Source organism: Vombatus ursinus, unplaced genomic scaffold (genome assembly GCF_900497805.2).
Source record: "Vombatus ursinus unplaced genomic scaffold, bare-nosed wombat genome assembly UNPS02012901.1, whole genome shotgun sequence".
NCBI lineage: Eukaryota > Metazoa > Chordata > Mammalia > Diprotodontia > Vombatidae > Vombatus > Vombatus ursinus.
The window spans coordinates 2,244,047-2,253,402 of NW_020952679.1; the positions used below are offsets into that span (position 1 = coordinate 2,244,047).

A 9,356-nucleotide genomic window follows, 5' to 3' on the forward strand; every position below is an offset into this window, starting at 1 on the left:
GGATGTCCTTCAAGGCTCTGTCCTGGGCTCTGTCTTCTCTCTTCTCCCTCTCATGTTTGGGGACTTCTCCAGTTCCAAGGATTTGATCGTCATCACTTCGAAGATAATCCCCAGATCCACACGTCCAAGCCCAGCATCTCTCTTGGGCTTCAATCCTGAATTTCTAGCTATCGTTCTGTTTGTCTATTGGTCATTTCAGATGGGATGTCTTGGCATCTCCAACTTGGCATGGACAAGTCAATTAATCAACATTCTTCCCAGTCACCCAGGCTTACAGCCTTGGTGTCATTCTTGACCACTCTCAGGCATCCCACATAGCCTATCCATTGCCATTTCTATTTCCACGGCATCTCATGAATATGTCTCCCTCATTCACTCAGTTGCATCCTGGGACAGGCCCTCATGTCTGCTTGCCACAACTTGAGCACCAACGTCGTAATTGGTCTCCCTGCCCAAGCTGCCTCCTGACTTCAGTCTGTCATCCAGCAGCTGCCAAAGAAATTTTATGAAAGCGAAGATCTGACTGCGCCACTCCCCTACTCAGTAAACTCCAGTGGCTCCCTATTTACCTCCAGAATCAAATATAAAACCCACTATTTGACATTTAAAGCCCTTTACAACCTGGCCCCTTCCTACCATCCAGTCTTCTTCTATGTTATCTCCTGGCACTCTGTGATGTAGCTCACTGCCCCATTGGCTGTTACACACACACACACACACACACACACACACACATGCACACACTGTCTTTGTGTTTGCCATTCCTTATGACCTCTGTCTCTTGGGATCGCTGATTTGTTTCAAGACTGGCTTAAGCACCACATTCTCCATGAAGTCTTTCATCATTCCCTTTCCCTCCCACCCAGCCTCCCTGGTCCTCTTTCCCCAAACTAGCTTGTATTCCTTTCATACATATTTTGCATATATTTATGTGTACTTATTGTCTCCCCAGTTAGAATGTAAGCTTCCTGCCCTCAATGAGAATTAGAGTGTTTCTACTCTAGATTTTCCTAAATCCTTTCATCATTTAGGCTTCTGAACCATAACTTATTCAGTTGTTGTTTTTTTTTCTTCCTGCAGTTGATGGGAATCAATTTGGTTTCCAATGCTTTGCAACAACAAAGTACTTTGGTAAATATTTTTGTATGTCCTTTTCCTCCATCTTTGATCTCTGTTGGATATGAGCCTAGTAGTTGTGTCACTGGATCAGATGGTATGTGCAGGCTAATGCGTAGGCCCTCTGCATTCCCACTCCCCCCCCCCATTATTCCACTTAAGATTCTTTTGTTCTTCCTTATTAATTTTATTCTAGTTTTCTAAATTAGCCCATTGATAGGTTGATATGACCTTGAACTATATATTAATTTGGGTATTCTCATTTTTTTACTGTGTTGACACAGCCTAACCATGAGCATCTGATTATTTAATTCTGTCTGTATATCTATAGAGTATTTGTAGTTATATTCTCATAGTTGCCCTGTAGATATTAGTAGCTACACCCCTAGATATATATTCTCTGGTCATTTTGAATGGAATTTCTTATCTCTATCTCGTCCTACTGGGTTTTGCTGGTTAATATTTAGAAAGGCTGATGACTTTGATGGTTTCATTTTTATCCTACTATTTTAATGAAATTATTAATTGTTGCAGTTACTTATTTTTAGCTGCATTTTTGTTCCACCTCCCTCTACTTCTCCATGATTCATTAGCCACTTACCTTGAATCTCTTCCTCTCCCTTTGACCTTTTGTTGTTCTAATCTGCTGATAGTTAATCCAAAGAAGCCTTTACCATCTGGTTTCTCCACTTTTGTACTGAGGTTTTCTCATTGTTGCTGAAGAAAGTCCTCCCAAGTCCTGCTGATTCACCCACTGTAAATTTCTTTGGCCATCCTGTCCTGACTCAGTTTCCAAAAGAGAGTGTTATCGACTCCCACAAACTCCCTGTTCCCCTATCCCCACCACCTTTCTCTGTCTTTTTCCTCTTTCCTGATCATCTCTTCCACTCACCTGTTAAACAAGTAGTGCTCACTTGTGGGCCGTCTCTGCACCACGCTGAGCCGTGAGCCTCACCACTTTCACCCTCCCTTTATTATCACCCCCCCCCCATTTCTGCGGTTTAGGATTACAGGTTTGATGGCCTTCGGGTTATAGAGGGAGAAATGGAGAGGTTTCCTGGCCACAGTTAGATTACTCATCTCTAATAGAAGAGAGAAGACATAGCTGAGGCAAAGCTGTAGGAGACATCAGTATGGGCATTAACGTAAGACCCTCCATTCCTAAATACTGAAAGAATTAGTAGTGAAAGAGCCAAGGAGACCTTTACCGATATCTCCTCCTGTGAGCAAAACAACTGGAAGAAGACGATTTTTCTGGGGAGGGGGAAAAATATTAAACCAACACTATTAAAGGAGGAAGACACAGAGGAAATGTGCTGAGTGCTTGTAACCAAAGCTGTGATGCTCTTTTATGAATTTTTTGAAGATTTTTAAAAAAAGACTATTTCTGAATTTTCCCATTAGAACTAAGTATGATAAATGCCTCAGAAAAGTAGAGGCCAGCGCTCTAACCATTGTGCCACCTAGCAAATATCACCAAGAATTGGTGTTTGATTCTGGAGGTAAAGGGGAGCCCAGGAAGTTTATATAAAGAATGGCTTCAGAAAAATCCCTTTGGAGCAGGGAGAGACCAGTTAGAAGGAAGAACTCTGTGGTTGTCTCTGCTGGAAACGCCAGGGATCTGAACTCGGGGGGATGACAGTGGGAGTGGAAAGAAAGGATTAAACTCTAGACGTGGTTTGGCGGTCATGGAATGAGGATGGTCTGAAAGAATGGAGGACTGAAAGAATGGAGGATGTTCAACCTGATTTATAAGAGAAGAGTTTGTAGGGAACCTGCTTACGAGCAGTCCAAGTGTTTGGTGATTGTCCTGTGGGAGAGCCGTTTCTTCTGCTCTTCCAGGCCCTGGGAGAGAGAACCGGCAGCAGTGGGTGGACCGGGCCGCCCCGGGAGGCAACTGTTCCCCCTCTTCCAGCCCAGGTCCCAGTGCCCTGGCTGAGCTGTTGGTGAGGGAGATTCCTGCCCAGGAGGGTTGGACTGGATGCCCCCAAGGTCTCTTCCTAGGAGCCTGTGATTCTGTGACTTGGTCATGTCACCGAAGAATTGTACCAGAGACAAAGGCACAAGCACAGCCCGGGAGGAGGAGAGGGAAGGCATTGGCCATTGGCCATAGAAATGGTTCCCACATCGGCTAGGAAGATGGGCAGGGGACGTGTAACCTGAGAAGCCGCGTTTGAGGGAAGGCAGGGAGAGAGAGAAGGAGGGAGAGAGATTGTGGCTGAACTGGTTTTTTGTTCTTTGCTTGAACATTGCGTCGTTGAAGATGTTGGGGAAACTAGCTGTTCATTCTTCCTAAGTCAAAGTGAGGTCTTGTTTCAATATCAATGGCTCCTGAGCCAGAGAAATTGGCTTTCAAGTCAGAGGGAGTTGGGATTTCCCTTTCTGAGCCTCAGTTTTCTAGTCTGTAAAATGGGGGGTGGGGTGGAATAACTTTTCCATTGCCCAAATCAAAGGACTGTGGGGAGGAAAAAGCTTTTTGTATTTGGCTGTGCTACGGAGATGTGCAATTAATAATAGGAGAGTAAGAACAGCAGAATGTCAACTTCATAAATATCCAGTCAGAACTTTGCAACACCATTCTAGAAGGAGCGTGACTGAAAATCCCTGGTTAAGATCTCTGTGGTATGATAAAAAGAGAGCTAGAGCTGGCATCAGAAGGGAATAGGTTCACACTTTGCCATACCATATCCTACCTATATGACCATGGGCAAATCGTTTTAATCTCTCTGGGCCTCAGTTTCCCCCTCTGTAAACTGAGAGGGTTGCACCAGAAAACCTCTGAGAACATGGGTTCTAATCCTGCCTCCTCCACTTAGTGGGTATGTCGCTTTGGACATATCACCCAAGCCCTTTGGGATTTTCTCATTTACAGATGAAGGGGTTGGACCAGATGGCCTGGAAGGTCCCTTCCTTCTAACTCTAAAGCTCATGAATTATTTGTTTGCTCTAAAGAAATACTGCTTGGAAGCTAAGGGGTGTTATTGCTGAGAAGCTCTCTTTTAAAACCTTAAGCTTGCTGTTGTCTTCTAAATATTTAATCTGCTCCCTCCTACTGTTATTTAAAAAAAAAAAAGTCCTTGGTGTGAGGATACCTCAGGGCAGAAAACTACCAGATCCGGAGTGTTTGAGAGGTTTAGTAAAGTGATTGGCGTGACTTGGAGATTTAAACCGAATTTCTTGGGATTCTCTGCAAGAAAAAAAGGGACCCTGGGTAGGGATCAGTTTCAGTTGTTGGTGACCTGGTTTGAGAGGAACTGTGTCGTAGGGTGCCAGGCACCAAGTCAAGAATGCCCGTGGTCAAACCCCAGCTGGGCTGATGAAGGTATGTGTCACTGTGGAGAGAGGACTTCGGCCCTCCCAGCTTTACTTTCCTCATCTGTGAAATGGGGACCAGGGCACCTGGAACTCATGATTGTTATGACACTTTGATGATATGCAAAGTACTTGGCAGGTTTGGAAGTGTCAAAACTCAGTATTCTGGAGAAATTCCAGCAACTTGTGTAGATAGATTCCTTTTGGTCAAACTTCGGGGAAAACCCCAGATGGAAGGGGGGTCCAGAATGGGCAGGGGGATGGATCGTGATCTGCTTCAGCGGGTGGAATGTCCACTTGGATGAGGTCGGAGATGCATCAGCCAGTGTGATGCCGGCTCTATTCCTGGACAGCCAGGATGTCCCATCCTCCTCCAAGGACGGACTCATTGTGTCCATCCCATTTATAGACTTTGAGGCTTTGGCAGCACCCACCTCGTTCTTCATCTGAGTGTCCAGAGCAGTAGATGGTGCTCCAATGCACCGCGCCCCAGTCAGCTGTTGGCTCAGGAATGCTCAGGACATGGCAGCTGTCGTCAGCACCCTTAGCCAAGGGCCAGAAAGTCTAGCGGTTCTTTGGGGCTTTGCCGCCGCTGTGGTCAGTCTTAGCACCCAAACTTTGCCCTCTCAGGCTTCAGCAGCATCTCATTTCAACATTGCCCCCACCCCAATTTTTAAAGACCATTGCCCCCGCAATGAACCATCCTTTAACAGAGAAAAACCATACTGCAACTGTGTCTGACATGAATGAAACACATTGCATCCATAGCTCTCCACCTCTCTTACCAAAGGATGGAGGTGCTTTTCCTCATGTCTGCGCCAAAGCTGATTTTTGTTGTCAATAAGTCAGTTAACAAACACTTGTGAGGACCTACTGGGTGCCAGGCTCTGTGGTGATTGATGGGGGCACAAAGAAAGGTAAAACATAGTTGCTTTCATCTTTTGCTGTGTTGTTATAGTTCTTGTATCTATTTTCCTGCTCTCACATCTGTGTGCTTCCTCAGTTCTCCCCCTGATTCTTGGAGCTCCTGATTTGTCCGGCCTGACTCCTCAGTGTCGTCATTCCTGCGCCACAGGTTGGCCATTTCCCCAGTCATTTAGCGTCCCCTTGATTCTGGTTCTCTGCTGGCCAGAAATTCCTTTTTGGTCTGACCTCCATGGCGCATGTGCCTAGGACCAGCATCAGTGGCTCAGAGAGTATGAACAGTCTTGTGACTTGTGTCATTTCAAATGAAGGCCACATACACGCGCGCGCACACACACACACACACACACACACACAGACACGTCCTCTATCTTTCAGGGCCCCAGGCCCCAGAATCATGTTCCCCTTTGGTCATGGGAGGCGGTATCTCCTGGTGCCGTCTCGTTCTGGCTGGTGGCCATCATTCTAATGGCCGATGTTAAGTTAGTACTTTGTACAGGCTCTCACCTGAGTCTCATGAGAACCATCTGAGGGTCTATAGGGACTTACTCACGTTTTATAGATAAGGAAAACAAGGATCGGGAAGGTTTTCCAGAACTTTGTGGGGGTCGCAGTCTACTCGGTGTGAGGTAGGAGGGCAGAAGCAGGAGCCGTGGGTGAAGATGTCATAGGCATCATAGGCCTGAGCTAAGGAAAAGCTTAGGTGGAAGGGGCATCCTGGGGAGGGGGTGGGGCTCCCCCAAGCAAAGGCTGGCCCGTGGGCATTTTGTTTGTTTGACCGCTTGATGCCGTCTGTGGGTTACTTTGGTCACTTCTGGGCATTGAATTTTCCCTGGTAACTAAAAAAAAAAATTACTTAAAATAGGCAAGATGAAGAGATCTGACAGTGTATGCAGTGTTTAGCCAACGAAGGCCTCACCTTTGTCTGAAAGAAGGTGGGATATTCCATTAACTGTTCTCCCTGCCGCTGGTTTTTCTTTCATTTGTTTTTAGCCTCACCACCATTTCCAATTATAGACCAGCCCTATTGTATATCCCTGGTAACAAAGCATAAGAGAAGGGAGAGGGACAGTTCATTAAGGTAAACCAGCATGGCGTCATTGTTCAGTATTTCATGCCCCCTCGTGCCTAACCTTGCAAGAAAGGAAGAGGGGAAAGATATGTTTTCTCTTTTTGGTCCCACAGAAGAGCTACTCAGTTACTGATGAGAGTTTGGTTTCTTATCTGGATGTTTTCACTGACATTGTAGTTATTTTGTTATGATCTCAGTTTTGCATATTTCATTTGCCTCAGTTTGTCCAAATCTTCTCATGCTTTCCTGAATTCCGCATTCCTCTGTCCTTGGGCACCTCCCTTTCTCCCTCGTTTTTGGCTGTAGCGACAGAGTTGAGCTGAGGATTTTGGTTCGTGCCCAGCCTTTCTCTCTCTCTTTGAGGCGTATGTCCAGTGATGGGACCACCACTGCGGTGGGTGGCCTGCTGCCTTTTGTTACCCCAGGGACACGTTGATCCCTGGAATGATTCAGCCACTTCACAGCCCCAGCGAGAGGCTGTGCCCATACAGAGTTGATTCATAGCTTTAATATGGGTGAGCTCTGTCCTTGGAAGCGGGGCCGATCATGAATTATGTCGGCCCGGCGTGGGCGGCTCTGGTTCCTGGTAATTCTTGGAACCCAGCAGCCTGTTGCTTCTTGGACTGAATATCTGGAAGCTGTAGGAGGCTGCTGCAAGTTTCTCAGAGCAAACACTGGGGACCTTTCTGCCAACCCGGAAGTGGAGTGCTTGGGAGCCCGGGAACACAATGGCTGCATTCATGCCTGGCCCTCCGAGTGGGAAGAAGGTGGGCTCCCTAGGACGCTCCGGCTGGGAGGTGAGCTGCCAGCCACATGTGATGAGAGCTGGGACTGAGCCTTGTTCTCAGGCAAGGAACAGGCCGCCAACAAAGGCAGCTGCTGGTAGTATCAGAAGTATCGGGTTTTTATCGCTATCCTTGGCTTTTACCTGCCCCTTGTTTCACATCAGCTCCCGGCCCCATCCACTCTGCCGCAGTTACCACAAATGCATCAGCTGCATCTGAGGGCACCTACAACGCCCCACGCCCATAGTCTCCCAGCCCAGAGGGTAGCGGATTAAAGAACATTCTTATTTAGCCATTTGGCTCATTAAGCTCTTTGTATTGAACTTCGAAGAGTTCAGATTCATTCTTTGTAAGCTGTCCACGAAGGCGAAGTTATTGAGGTCCATCCCTGTGTCCCTCTACTGAAGGAACTGACAGTCTGGTTGGGGAGAGGGGGAATGTTTACACTCATTTTTGCATTGCAGAGTGAGGCTAGAACTGGGTTAAGGTGGCAGGGTTGTGGCGCAGTCATCACTTAGCCAGTTCCAGTTTTAGATGCCGGTGCTGGGCTCCTGGGCTCCAGTTGACGAGGCTCAGGAAGAAGGATTATAATGAAGGCAGAGTCATGGGATGGTCCCGTTGGGAGGCTAGGAATTCAGGAGACAGAAGTGGTTATTTAGAGAGGAGGCGGGGCATATGGGATGAAGCGCTGGGTCTGGAGTCAGAGGACTTGGGTTTAAATTCAGGCTCTGTTATTGTGGAGTCCTTTCCGTCATGTTGGGCTCTCCATTACCCCATATGGGGTTTTCTTGGCAAAGATACTGGAGTGATTTGCCATTTCCTTCTGCGGTTCATTGTATAAGTGAGGAAACTGAGGTAATCAAGGTTAAGTGACTTATCCAGGGTCATACAGCTAGGAAGTGTCTGAAGCCAGATTTGAACCCGGGAAGATGAGCCTTCCTGACTCCAGGCCAGCACTATGTCCACAAACCACTTATCAGCCCTTCGCTTAGCTTCTCTGGGACTCGGCTTCCTTACCTGGAAAAGGGGGGCCGGACGTGATCTCTACTGAATCTAATTCTATGTCCTATGATAAATGGGGCTGGGAGGCAGCATGGAGGAGTTGCGAGAGTCAAGTCAGACTTGGGTTCAAATCCCAGCTTGCTTTTTTACGGAAGTCCTTTCCCCACACTGACCCTCAGTTTCCTCTTCTGTGGAAGGACAGGGTTGGAGGAGATGAGCCCTCAGGAGCTGTGCAGCTTGTGCCCTGTGAACCTCACTGATGAGAAATGGGCTGTGGCACAGGTGGGTCCTGGGTTTGAGGAGGGTGGGAATAGCAACGGGAGAGGAAGAAGGAAAGGGATTTCTGGGGGACAGCAGCGTCGTGAACAGAGTTCCCCGTCCTGGGAAGTTTATCCTCTGCACGCAGGCAGGTGGTGGAGTGGATAGACCTTGGGTGATACTATCAGCAACTCCCATGCTCAAAACCTGGACTCAGACACGTGCTGGCTGTGTCAGCCTGGGCCAGTCACTTACCCACTGTCTTCTTCAGTTTCCTCATCTGTAAAATGGAGATAGTACCTACCTCCCCTCCTGTATTTGTTGTGAGGGTTAAAGGAGATAATATGTGTGAAGCACTTTGCAAACAACCTTAAAGCACTATATAAATGTTAGCTATAATTATTATACTAATCAGTGTTACTGTTATTATTCTGAGAACTCCCCAAGAGTGGAATGCTGACCTCACGGGGTAGTGAGTTTTCCTCTGGTGAAGGTTTTTAAGCCGTTATTAGATGGCCACTTGGTGGGGATTTCATAGAGGGCATTTCTGTTCCACTTGGTTGGGCTAACTTGGTGGGCTCTGAGGCCCCCTGTATTCCTGACCTTGTGTGATTCTGAGAGATGGAGGAAGATGCTCCAATCTGCAGATTTAGCCACCTGGACTGCCTCTCCCTCTCCATGTGTGGGCAAGCGGGGCAAATGTCAGGTGGGTAGTTACTGTGACAATATCGTGTATCGCCTTTTTCCAGTCTTAGTGAACATGTGTTGGTTCTCCCTATGAAGTGACATTGGGCTTCCTCTCTCCTTCCCTCCCTCATTTTCTTCCTTCCTTCCTTCCTTCCTTCCTGATTCCTTCCTTCCCTCCCTCATTTTCTTCCTTCCTTCCT

General features: G+C 47.3%; 1 protein-coding gene across 3 annotated transcripts in view; it reads left to right on the forward strand.

Annotated features, from left to right (window-relative positions):
- The window catches only part of SH3BP4 (SH3 domain binding protein 4), a 135,377-nt gene that overhangs the window by 26,124 nt on the left and 99,897 nt on the right, over positions 1 to 9,356 (forward strand). Inside the window, exon 1 of one of the 3 annotated variants that reach the window (XM_027858303.1) lies at positions 7,172 to 7,191. The exons of 1 other annotated variant lie outside the window; for it this stretch is intronic. The gene's annotated coding sequence lies outside the window, so the exon portion shown is untranslated. Of the gene's footprint in view, positions 1 to 7,171; positions 7,192 to 8,473; positions 8,494 to 9,356 lie in introns of those variants that run through there. One more of the 3 variants, XM_027858304.1, reaches the window with a different exon arrangement.